The sequence below is a fragment of the Solanum dulcamara genome, chromosome 11 (genome assembly GCF_947179165.1).
Source record: "Solanum dulcamara chromosome 11, daSolDulc1.2, whole genome shotgun sequence".
Classification (NCBI taxonomy): Eukaryota; Viridiplantae; Streptophyta; class Magnoliopsida; order Solanales; family Solanaceae; genus Solanum; species Solanum dulcamara.
The window spans coordinates 6,875,826-6,886,936 of NC_077247.1; positions in this window are offsets into that span (position 1 = coordinate 6,875,826).

Genomic DNA, 11,111 nt, shown 5'->3' on the forward strand with positions numbered 1-11,111 from the left:
CACTCGGGAACAATCAAACGGGATTGGGTGAGAAGAATGTTGATCTCAAAAAATACTCACACATGTCACATGTAAAGTATACTAAACGATATCTAATAGAGTCTAGTCAAAAGGGGGAGATCGTACCCTACCTCAAAGCCGATCACGCGGGCTCTGAATCCACCACAATGAAGCTCTCATCCTCAAATTGCCTCCAATTGTAGCCATGCTAACATAATGTTAATCACATCATCAATATAATCGTTTTGATACTAAAATCAATGAATTCGGAGATGGACTAATTTCACAGTCAAAATTGGGAATTGTGGGACCCGCTTCATAAAATACGGAATTGACTCCAAGAATAGGTCCTAGATGTTAACCCTAGCTTGTGTTCCAAAAGGAAATACATTTCGCACTGTAAAATAGTTACAAAACATACATGCACCACACTAATCAACTTAGCCCAAGTACTACTAAAATCAAGAAGAATAGGGAATTTTACCTATAACAAAGTCTTTACTCTTACTTTTTGACACACCACTGGATTCCCTTCGATAAACCACGCGAAAAAGCCTTTGGAATCACTAAAATCGCCTCAAAATTGAGAGAGAAATTGATCTTCAAAGTTAAAGAAATAACTAAAAATTGAATCTTCAAACGACCCATAGGTGTTGCTTAAGTGGACACCCGCTGCTCGCTTAAGCGGTCACCCCAAAGAGGCATGCCTCACTTAAGCAAGGACCCAGTCACTTAAGCGACCTCTTGTCGCTTTAGCGACAATTACCCATGAGGGCCTTTCTGCTTTAGCGACTTCCTGGCTGCTTTAGTAGACACGATTTAGCGATTAGGAGTCACTTTAGCGATGGCACCAGACCCAACTGGTGCAAAATGCACTTTGACATGTCCAATTCTCCGATAGGTTGCTCAGAATTCATTCGAAACCCCATGCGTGCAAACGATATATGCTATCCCACTAAATTTGATATTCCAAACTCATTGGCATAGTCAAAATTTCCATATGAGGTCATTAAAACCTAAAATAGGTTCTACACCCAAGGGCCATTTTGAACAAAATTCCATAACGAGCCTCGAAATTAGGCTGGATGCCTTGGGAAGCAAACAAAAGATCGTTCTAGACCAAACTTGATAATCCAGAACTAATTGTGTTGTCATGATTTTTATCCGAGTGTGTCTTCAAAGAATGTTGACCGAAGTCAACTATAGGACAAATTTCAAAGGCAAAAGCCCAAATGGTCCTAAACATATACCGATCACCTCGGTACTCATGCCGACCATGTTACTAGCCTAATTTGTTCATTCCAGAGCTAAGAAACGGTCAAAAATTATTTTAGAGGTCATTTTCCTGAAGTTATGACCGAAGTCAACTTTTCAAATTATTAAAGCTCCAAAACAGACAAATGGGCGTAAAACCCAAATGAACGATTGGGAAACCGAAATGTCAGTGCTAGCAAGTCATAAATGACTTAGAGTCGCTGCAGAAAAGCTCTAAATACTAAAAAATCAGAGAATAAAGAAAATGACTTAGAGGGTCATTATAACATCCACTATTAAAAAAACTTTTATCTGCGAAAGTAAAAGTACAGTCGTGCCCTAGAGGCATGAAAGGATGAGGGAACCGAGACCGCATGCTCCCTCGTAGACCCTCTCAGATCGAACAAATCCATCACAAAACTCGGGCTACGAGGAAAATTCTCAAATTCCCTTAAAACTTCCAAAACTCTTCCGAATCCCTTTATGGGCTTCAACTATCACTCGCTTAGCCCGAACTTCATCAAAACACCGGGTTCCAACTGAGGTCGACCAAACTAAATAGAAACACCCGATATGAGCAATACACGACTATGGCAGATGCAACTCATTCCAAAATTCTAGATACTTGTCTTATGCTTTCAAATCCCTTCCTCCAAGCCAATAAGGGCATTCTGCCAGTCCTTAGCAATCCTGATTGCTACCAATACCCTTTGAAACTTACTTACCGAATCACACCGCACAACCTCAGGGAAGTCACATAACTTAACTAGACCTCAGGGGATGACATCAGCGAAAACAAAGAAATTGAGCTTGGGCAAAGCCCAAAATTCCAATATGAACTTTCAAATCCAAAAACCCAACTAAAAATCACCTTCTGAAACTGAACACTCTACTCTAAAAGACCAATTTACCCCGCGAAGGACAAAGCTCGGTCCAGCTCCTCCGACCTACTTCTATCATAGGTACCTCCAAAACATTGGCACTAGGTGCCCACAAAACACATTGCCTTCTCAAATTTGAGCCAACCATCCTAGTCCAAGGGTACCAAGCCGGTAGCCAACAGGAAAAGGGCATCTACCCCCACTCACAACCACCACAATCTATTGAATATGCCGAAATCAAGCCTTCCATCCTGAACCAATTCAAAGTTCCCATACCCCATGAATTACTTTGACCCCATTCTGTATATGAGGTTTCTAACCAACTCCCCAACTTCCTACTTAGGCTAAATGTGAAGCCACCAACGAAAACCACTGCTACAACTCTGACAAACCAATAAAGCCTCGAGAGTCACCAACACCACCATGAAGAACTAATAAAAGCATTAACAAGTCATAAGGGGAGGTCACACTCCCTAATTCCTCAATAAGCCATAACCGACATTTAAACTCTTGAAAGAGATAGCTCTAAAAAGATTGAATGAATAAACCATAACTTAGCAACCGAAAACAAGGCTAAGGCAAATAGAAAGAGACAGCCAACTAGGATTACCACAAAGGATCCAACCTAGTAGGGTAACTGAGCAAATCTCAACCTACAACCTATAACTGAACCAACCAATACCCAGCAATGAAGATAGCCATCTAGGCCAAGAAGATAGAATGGTTGGAGAGAATACTAACCAAGGTAAATCTAACTATACAAAAAGGATATGAGGAGCTATTCGATCACTAGCCACTGGGAAACACGCAACTAGGGAGACCCTTAATGACAACTAGATTCTCTAGTATCACAACTCACAAAACTAACACAGTTGGTCTAGACACCTATCCAACTAAGGTCGACACCATTGCAAAATCAATGGCAAGGGAGACAAAAGGAAAGGCTAAGTATCCTGGCCAAAACTCGAAATAATATGACCCAGGCAAGGCACGGGGAGTTGTTCAACCGTCACTACGCCAATAAAAGATCGACCTAGTTGATCCTCTACTAAAAGAATTCAACTATGGAACTAAAACACACATCCAGATATGGCAGCCACAATAGTCAGGGGATAACTAACAATCCAAATAGATAAGTATTGGGGTGAAAACCCCGAAATTGCCTTTGGAATCACTCAAATCGCCTCAAAATTTAAAGAGAAATCGATCTTCAAAGTTAAAAAAACAACTGAAAATTAAACCTTAAAACGACCCTCAGGTGTCTCTTAAGCGAACATCCACTGGTCGCTTAAGCGGTCACCCCAAAGAGGCGGGCCTCGCTTAAGCGAGGACCCAATCTCTTTAGAGCGACCTCTTGTCGCTTTTGCGATAACCGCCTATGAGAACCTTGTCACTTAGCGACCAACTGGCCATTTTATTGGTACTTGATTTAGAGACTAGGAGTCTCTTTAGCGGCGGCACCAGACCCAGTTGGTGTAAAATAGACTTTGGCATGTCTAATTCTACGATAGGGTGCTAGAGATTTATTTGGAACCCCGTGCGTGTAGATGAGATATGCTATCCCCACCAAATTTGACATTACAGACTTAATAGAACAGTCAAAATTTTCATACGAGGTTGTTACAATTGAAATTGGGTCCTACAAGGGATATTTTGATCCAAATTCCACAACGGGCCTCGGGATTAGACTAGAAGCCTCAAAAAGTGAACAAAGGGTCATTCCTGATCAAACTTGACATTCCTGAACTAATTGTGTTGTCAGAATTTTCATCTGAGCGCATCTTGCATCAATGTTGACCAAAGTCAACTATAGGCTAAATTTCAAAGGCAAAACTATCAATGGTCCTAAATTCTTACCGATCATCACGGTACTCGTGCGAACATGCTATCAGCCTAATTTGTCCATTTTGGAGCTGATGTAACCACTAAAATTTCATTCTAAGGTTGTTTTCTAGAAGTTATGACCGAAGTCAACTTTTCAAGTTATAAAAGCTCTAGAACAGGGAAATGGGCATAAAACCCAAATGAACAACCGGACGACCAAATTGTTAGTACCAGCAAGTCATAAATGACTTGGGGTCACAGCAGGAAAGCTCTAAACACTGAAAAGATTGAAGAATGAAGAAAATGACCTTGAGGGTCATTACAGCCCAAATCTCCGGATGTTGATTAAAGTCAACTCTTTCAAGACTTAAGCCTCAATAATGGCCAAACTACCTCAAAACTCAACCAAACACCTTGGGGAGCGTGCCACCCATTCCGGCATCACATAAGATCTATAAAGAAGCTACGGAGAGGGGTAAAATGGTAAAAATATGCAAAAATACGAAAATAACTTTGGAGGTCATTACATGAGATAACATTACTAGTGTAATGTTCATTAAGATTTTCAGATAATTTTTTAAATGATGACTTATAACATTGAGTGTTAGTTTTATTCATACAAATGGTAAATTACTCAAACAGATAATCATATACCCTATTAGGTATAGAAAAATAGGATACACCTTTCATATATCATTATAAAAAAATGGAACAATAAAATCAAAAGTAGTTTAATACATATTTATTTAGACTAGAAGACAATGTCTTTCTACACTGGGCTTTTTATTTTTTATATATATACAAAAGATACTTTATTTATATTGCTGCATCATATTAAACTAGGTACTTTTCTATGGTAAGAAGTGTCATTTAAGTCTCAATCAAAATATTTTAATACAAATGGAGATGCGAATCAAAGAGAAGAAGAGCTTCTTCGGTTGGAATTTTATTTAAATAATTTTTATACTCCCTCTATCCGATTTTATATGGCACCGTTCAACTTGGCACAATGTTTAAGGAAAAAAGAAAGACTTTTAAAACGTGTAGTCTAAAATAATTCTTAAATAGTTGTGTAGCTGTAAATCATTTCGTTAAAGGTAAAAAGAGAATTTTAAGGTTAACATGTTTCTAATTATAATAGGTTAATATTCTTTTTGGGACAAATTAAAAAGAAAAACACTACTAAAAATTAGTAAAAACGATGGGAAAAAAAGGATGGACGGCGTTGCTGCAAAAAATGATAGTATTTATGATGCTATCCGTTGTTATATATTTTAAATTTTTTTAAAACAAAAATGATGGAAAGTGTTTGTTTGTCCACCATTTTTAGCAGATTTTCCCGCCATATATATATATATAATTAAAATTTTTGTAATGACCCTCCAGGTCATTTTTTGAGTTAATACATTCATTTCCTTGTTTAGAGAATTCTTGTAGCGACCCCAAGTTATTTATGACTTACTGACACTAATTGTTCGGTCGCCTGGTCGTTCTTTTGGGTTTTAGACCCGTTTTCTTGTTTTGGTTCCTTTATAATTTAAAAAATTGATTCGAGTCATAAAATCAGAAAAACAACCTTAGAATGAAATTCTGACAATTTCATCAGCCCTAAAATGGCAAAATTAGGCTTGTAGCGTAGTCGGCACAACTATCGAGACAATCAGTGCTAGTTTGAGGTCATATGGCATTTCAACCTTTGAAATTTGGCGTAACATTGACGTTGGTCAACATTATTGGAAAATGCACTAGGATGAAAATTTCTCCGATGCAGCTAATTCTGGAATGTCGATTTTGGTATAGAATGACCCTTTGTGCACTTCCCGAGGCTTGTGATTGAATCTTGAGTCCTATTGTGGAATTTGACTAAAAATGACATTTAGGTGTGGGATCCATTTTTTATTAAAATGACCTCGCATGAGAATTTTGAATGCGCCATTAAATTCGAGACGTTAAATTTGGTGGGGTAGCATATTTGTTTGCACGCATGAGGTTCCAAATGAATCTTGAGCACCCTATTGAAGACTTGGCATTTTCCAAAACTCAGCTAATATAGTTGATTCCGGTGTCTTCACTAAAGAGACCATCACTTAAGTGACTTGGGTGACACTAAAGCGACCAGGCTCTGCTGGGTGGGCGTCACTTAGAGACCTTCCTATTACTAAAGCGACTGGTTGCTTAAGCGACCTAGCATTGCTAAAGCAAACCCCGCCTCTTTGAGGTGATCGCTTAAGAGACCCACTTGATTTCTTTAATGACCCCTAGGGGTTCTTTTAAGATCCAATTTTCAGATTATTTCCCTAACTTCAAACATTTAGAACTCCTCTATTTCTTGGCGGATTTTTGTCATTCAAAGGCCTGCTTGTGGGTAATTACTAGGAGAAGATGTCAGGAGCTTCAGAAAGAGAATTAGGTACTTCTTTTGAGGTAAAATCACTTGTAAACTTACTACAATTTTTGTGTTTTAGAGGCTAAGTTGTGAAAATCTTGCATGTTCTAATTTCAGCTGATTCTATCCCCAAATTGTGTTCCATTCGGGAATACAAATTTGGTTGGTATTTAGGACCAATTTACGAAGTCAATTTTGGATTTAGTGGAGCGAGTCCCATATTTCCATTTTGACTATGAAATTAGTCCATCTCCGAATTTAGTATTTTAAATGTCAAAATAACCGCGATGTGTACCTAAATAGATAGAGTGGTAGTGTTCGTAGCTCGTTAGAAAGGGTAAAGATCTAGTTTTGTTATTTAGAGCAGGTGTGTCAGTCTACCGGTAGGCTACGTCTTTCCTTTCCCTAGATCGAGCTTGACTATGTGATTGCTTGTAGAATTGTTAGGAATTGGGGTGGATAGCCATTGAACCAGCTTAGGTGTCTAGAAACCATGCCTTAAGATTATTTCTGGGAAATTCGGGTTCTTGCGAGCATGTATTTAGTTTTACATTGAACATTCATGCCTGGTAGCCTTAGTTTTGACTTTTTTCTCTTAATTATGAGCATGTTAGCCTTAGTCTAGGATTAGACTAGTATTGCCCTAGACTTGAGATAGTTAGAGCCGTTAGGCCTTGCTTTTTCTCCAACATTTGTTTGGACGGCTTAGCTCACTATAGACTGGAATAGTGGACTTGGTTCTAGTAGTTTGAGCCTTAGATTAGGCATTCCCTCAACTTGATGACCTTCTACTCCCTTTCTTTTTCTTGTGATTTGTTCATGTGCAGTTTGAGCTTCGGGGCCTTACTAGCGATTCAAGATCGATGATGGATCAAGCTTGGGATTATTAAATAGATTACCTGAGTGTGGAAGTAGTTCCCTGGTGATTTCACTATGTTGAGATGACATGATATCTTTCGATAGCCATTATCATTGCAGATTTATAGTTTGGCCTTGCTTCCCGCTTATCCTCTACAAATATGACTTATCTGATCACAAACCTTTTCCCCATTTGAGAAAAATCTGCAGTTCGAGGTATGGGCGCTGGACTTCTTAGCTGTCATGACACAAGCCTAGGGCCTAGACGTGACATGGCGAATGAGGAACTCGAAAGTACCTCAAACAAGTCTCTTAGCATTCTTTTAGCCTTTCATAGGTAATGATAATAAATAAACAAGCGAAAATCATAATAGTAAATATTCAACTTACTATGTCCAACAATACCTCTAACTATTAGATTTAACGAGGCTAAGACAAGTCCCTAGCTCACCCTCAATCATAATAGAAGAAATGTCATAATAAAATATCTTAACATATCATAAGCTAGAAAGATAAAGGAGTATTGTTCCCGGAACGTGGGAACTCACCAAAAGTAGTCTTCAATGAAATCTTAACTAGCCACGTGGAGGAGAACGAGGAGGAGCACTGGTCCCTACATGGTGATATCATGTAGGCAAAAGAGTATGCGTTAGTACTTTGAATGTACTAAGTATGTAAGGATGCATTAACATTGAGGAAACATTATGACAATTATGTAATATGAAACATAATGTAATGCATGCATAATAAATCATATAGATATCCTTTAAAACATTCATTTTGTGGGAAAATAACCATAACCGACATTTAAGACCATGCGAGCTATTACATGGAATCCAACATAACCCCCTATGTTGGCCGGGGAGACTACTTGCCAGGTAGAACTCCGTCAACTTCATTCATTTCTTTAACTTTAACTTTAAGGGCTTTCATGGATCCATTAGCCTAAGCCTATAAGGGCTCCTATGTTGGCACATAGTTAATGAGATAAGGGGTTGCTACTAGAATTCCCTTACCGAATCCCACCTCAATGCCTCATTCGGTGCTAAGTCAATACCACGGAATATTTTAATACTTTAAAATATTCATAGCATATAACTTGAGAATTCAAATATCATATTTGGTAGAATAGCTCATTAAAACATTTGAAAATTCAAATATGCAAGAATTGTCCTTATTGCATAAATAATCCATTATTCATATCATTTCATCATTCTTTATTTTGATAAGACTCCCTTTTGATCATAAATATTGCTTTCACAAACATTCATTTGGAGTCAATGCTTTCAAGTCAAACTTTATTAAAAATATAGTAAAACTAGGTGGATTCAAATTACTTTAACTTACAAATATGTATGTAAATAAATATACATAAATACTTTGAAATTCATTAATTAAAAATCATGCTTTAAACAACTCATCATGAATTTCAATAACCTTTAAATAGATAAATAGAGGAATTACTTGCAAACCATCAATTCATACATATGAAATTATGTTGCATCAAAATAGATCAATAATTATTAGTTTAACCATGATTCATACTATTTAGTAAAAATAAGAATTACCATAAAAAAATATTGCTTGAAATCAAGAGGCTTAATTGAAAGAGTTTTTGGACTACATGGGTGGAAGAACCCATGGATAAATACCCACATAACTTAGAGTAGAGCTTAAAGAAAATAAATATAATTTATCATATAATCAAAATAATTTAGACATAAGAGTGGAAGGAATACTCTCATTGAAGCTTTACATATCTGGAATCCGAAGCTTTAGTCAGAACCGAAAGACTTAATGAACATTCTTGAGTCCTAGCTTTTCTCCTCGCCGGAACGTTTTGTGTACTACCCGGAGTATATGAATCACCGGAATAGTATTTCTTCACTACTAAGAACTAAAACTATATTTGAGAAAGTGTAAAGAAGTGTATAGAGAGAAGACTTGCTTGAGAAAGCTTGATGAACAAAATGAGGAAATAAGGTGGGTATTTATAGGTGAGAAAGAGAGACCTAACAATAAATAAAATAATTATAAAGAAAAATTTGAAAATTTAGTGGAAAATTATGATGCCATGGATGATGTTAATTGGAGGACAATTTATGTCATGAGTGATGTCAAATGTATCTAGATCTTTCCATGGTAGGTGAAATGAGTTATCTTTGACAGAATACTCTTTTTCGGAGCTGCTTTTGAATAAGATAAATTCCTTATTAGGATTTGGTGTCTCATAAGAATTGTAGATATAGAAGTCTAGTTTCATGTCGTTCAAGAATCAACCAATTTAGAGTATCCTATAGTGAGATATGAATTTTATTCTACAAACACTCCATTTCATCACAGCACACTGTCTTACAATAATTAATTTCTTTGACCTACTTACCTCCGAAACTTAAATTATGGTCTTACAAAAGTTGTAGGTAATGATCTTGTGGTTACTTAGAAATTTGAATCACCCAATTTGGACAATCCTATAAAAAGTTATGCCCAAAATACAGAGACTGTATCAATTTTAGGCTAGAATTGAAACATCGTATACAACGTTTCTAGGGGATGTTACATTATCTCCCCCTTGGGAACATTCGTCCTCGAATGAGGAAAGACTTAGCTTGAGTAGGGTAGAGTGTAAACCAACAACCCATCATTAATGCAATAGTGTAATTTAAAACATCATTTAAAACATATTTTATAATTTTGCAAGCATATGACAAGAAGAGTTGAAATGCAAAGATTTCAAGTAATTGAGCAAGGACAACTTAATACCTTAGGTTTGGATAGAGGAAAAAAGATGAGGGTATCTCTTAACCATATCGGCTTCCACTTCCCATGTTGCACTTTCTATTTATTGATTCCTCCAAAGGACTTTAACAGATGCAACTTTCTTGTTCCTCAATCTCTTAACTTGCCGGTCTAAAATTTCCACAGGAACTTCTTTATAGGTCAATTTTTCTTCAATATTCACTATTACCATATGTATAATGGAATTAGGATCACCCACACTTTTTTTCAACATAGACACGTGAAACACCGGATGAACCATGGTCATTTCCAATGGTAATTCCAACTCATATGCAACCTTACCAACACGTCTCACGATTCTATAAGGCCCTACATACTTAGGGCTCAATTTCCCTTTCTTACCAAATCGAACCACGCCTTTCATGGGTGAAACCTTCAGATACACCCAATCGTCCACATTAAACTCAAGATCCCTTCTTTTAGGGTAAGAATAGGACTTTTGATGACTTTGAGCCATCTTCAACCTTTCTCTAATGATCTTTACAATCTCTAAAGCATCAAGTACCAAATCGGGGCCCAACAAGGTCATCTCGCCTACTTCAAACCAACCAACCGGTGATCTACATCATCTCCCATACAAAGCCTCAAATGGCGCCATCTCAATACTTGAATGGTAACTATTATTATAGGCAAACTCGATGAGCGATAGATGATCATCCCAATTTCCTTTAAACTCCTACACACAATCCCTTAACATATCCTCTAGTGTTTGAATTGTCCTTTCGGTTTGCCCATCCTTTTGAGGATGGAATGTTGTGCTCAACTTTACCTTATTACTGAGGCCTTTTTGAAATAATCTCTAGAAGTGAGAAGTGAATTGGGTACCACGATCTGAAATAATGGATAACAGCACACCATGCAACCTCACCAACTCCCGAATATACAACTTGGCATAGTCTTCAGCACTATAGGAAGTTTTAACCGGTAGGAAGTGAGCTGACTTAGTCATTCTATCAACAATTACCCAAATCGAGTCATGACGCTTCCGGGTATGAGGCAAACCCACTACAAAATCCATATTCATATCTTCCCACTTCCAAGTTGGGATTTCAATATCTTAGGCTAGGCCACCCGGCCTTTGATGTTCGGCCTTCACTTGTTGGCAATTC